Below are 2634 nucleotides of genomic sequence, written 5' to 3'. Positions count from 1 at the left end.
TTTTTATTACTTTTGTTTTCATCATTTTTCAAACAATGAAAGCAGCAGAAAAACTGGCGGGAAATGGGCCCAGAGAACAAGAGATATTGCCGCAGAAATACAACCAGACATTGAGAATTCATTCAGAACAGGATATCTGAGGGAGCACAGCCTCCAGATCAAATGTCAGCAATTCAACAACCAGTCAACATGTTCACATAGTGAGTGGGGAAAGAGGGTTAGATTCTATAAAAACAGGAGGATAACAATGCAGGTCACACACCCCAAAGTATTGGGGAACTGACTAACAACATAGTCAACTTGAAATGGATCTGTCCTGTGACTTGTATTTTTGTGCGCCCTTATAGTTTTAAGCTGTCCCTAACCTCTTATTGGTCCGTGGCTGTTTTTATTTGTGAAGCGGAGCTTTTTCCTCTCGGGGATATACTTGCTCTCTACCTCGTTAAATGTTTCTTTAAATATTCTCCACTGATCTTCAGTTGTTTGACCCAGTAACCAATCTCCCCAGTTTACCGTGGACAGTCTCTGTCTCATCCCGTTAAAGTCAGCCTTACCCAAGTCTAAAATTCTACTGTCTGTAACGTGCTTTTCACTTTCAACCACTACACTGAATTCAATCATGTTGTGATCACTATTTGATAAATGTTTGCGCACAGTTAGGCTACCAACTAAATTAGGGTTATTACTCATAATTAAATCTTTTTTCAAATAAATTTAGAGTAAACCAATTCTTTTTTTTCCCAATTAAGGGGCAATTTAGCGTGGCCAATTGACCGACCCTGCACATCTTTTTGGGTTGTGGGGGGTGAGACCCAGGGAGACACGGAGAGAATGTGCAAATTGTGAAGTTTTTTTATACTCTTAGCTCAGATACTCCGCCCCTCCGAGTCCTGTCCCTGGAGACTAGGCTGTGAATCCCAAGGTAAGGTTGTTATACTTACTGCTCCAATACTTAATTCCTCCCTGGAAACTACATATGGGGAATAGGTATTGGAGACGAGGTATTGGGGAATGAGAGAGGAAAAAATGTTATGCAAAAACTAGAATTGTTTGTTCTGAATTTCTATCCGATACTGAGTTGACTTTGTAAACTCCTTCTGCAGGATATTACAAGAGGAGAAATTACAGACAGAAATCTCAAACGTCACGTCTCGATCTGACCGAGCCACTTGATTCGTTGGGATCTGAATATCATCGGCCTTTGAATCCAGAAGAATTAATGTTTACCCGATCTGTCGCCATCAAAACATTTAAAACATCAGTGTGACTGGAAAAGCACCGAGACAGACACACCCGAGTGAGAGTGTTCCAGAGCACTGACTGTGGAAAGAGCTTTAACCAGTTACACAGCTAGAAAAAAAAAACACCATTCACAGTGGGGAGAGACCGTACATGTGTTCTGTGTGTGGACGAGGCTTCAACTGATTGTCCGACCTGGAGAAATACAAGGAACCCAAAACATGGAGAAACCGTGGAAATGTGGAGACTGTGGGAAGGGATTCAGAGTCCCATCTGCACTGGAAACCCATCGACGCAGTCACACTGGGGAGAGGCCCTTCATCTGCTCTGTGTGTGGGAAGAGATTCAGTCAGTTATCCCACCTGCAGTCACACCAGCGAGTTCACACTGGGAGGAGGCCATTCAACTGCTCTCAGTGTTTGAAGGTATTCACTCAGTTATCTAGTCTGAATGCACACCAGCGAGTTCACACTGGGGAGAGGCCGTTCACCTGCTCTGTGTGTGAGAAAGGATTCACTCAGTTATCTAACCTGAAGACACATCGACGAGTTCACACTGGGGAGAGGCCATTCACCTGCTCTGTGTGTGAGAAAGGATTCACTCGGTTATCTAGTCTGAAGACACACCAGCGAATTCACACTGGGGAGAGGCCGTTCACCTGTTCTGTGTGTGAGAAAGGATTCACTCAGTTACCTAACCTGAAGACACATCAAAGAGTTCACACTGGGGAGAAGCCATTCACCTGCTCTCAGTGTGGGATGCGATTCCCTCACTTATCTAGTCTAAAGACCCACCAGCGAGATCACACAGTGGAGAGGCCATTCACCTGCTCTGTGTGTGAGAAAGGATTCACTCGCTTATCTGGTCTGAAGAGACACCAGCGGGTTCACACTGGAGAGAGGCCGTTCACCTGCTCTCGGTGTGGGAAGGGATTCACTCAGTCATCCAACCTGCAGAGTCACCAGCGAGTTCACACTGCGTAGAGGCCATTCACCTCCTCTCAATGTGGGAAGGGAAAGCATGATTCATTGTATATGCTGAGACACCAATAAATTGACAAGTGATTACCGGGGTTGGATTCTGCTGTTATTGTTTCTGCTCTCAGTTATGTCCAGGACTGCATTTTGTTCTTTCTGACAGTTGGTCAATGGGGAGGGTCCGAGGGTCTCATTCTGCTGGACTGGCCGGTCTCACGACTTTGCCTCCAGTGGGCTGATGCTCTTTGTCTTGTTGCGAATACCTGGCTTCAAATTTCATAAGAATCACAGAGTAAAAGGATGTTTCTCAAGTGAGAAGATATTCAGTTTGCATTTCTGTTTGGATCCCCCAAAATCATGCCACATTGCCATGAAGATGGGCCGTGATGGTTACATGGGTCTTTTTCGTTTAATTTAT

At 44.8% G+C, this 2634-nt stretch overlaps 1 long non-coding RNA gene across 1 annotated transcript; it reads left to right on the top strand.

Annotated features, from left to right (window-relative positions):
• LOC140422497 (uncharacterized) lies at window positions 1-2311 on the top strand. The gene is made up of 2 exons (XR_011947492.1): window positions 1-200; window positions 1104-2311. It is a non-coding gene; the product is annotated as an uncharacterized lncRNA (long non-coding RNA).
• Window positions 2312-2634: the final 323 nt, after the last annotated feature.

This window comes from Scyliorhinus torazame, chromosome 5 (genome assembly GCF_047496885.1).
Source record: "Scyliorhinus torazame isolate Kashiwa2021f chromosome 5, sScyTor2.1, whole genome shotgun sequence".
Lineage (NCBI taxonomy): Eukaryota > Metazoa > Chordata > Chondrichthyes > Carcharhiniformes > Scyliorhinidae > Scyliorhinus > Scyliorhinus torazame.
Note: the sequence above shows the minus strand (reverse complement) of the source record. Positions and strands in the feature narration are given on the sequence as shown.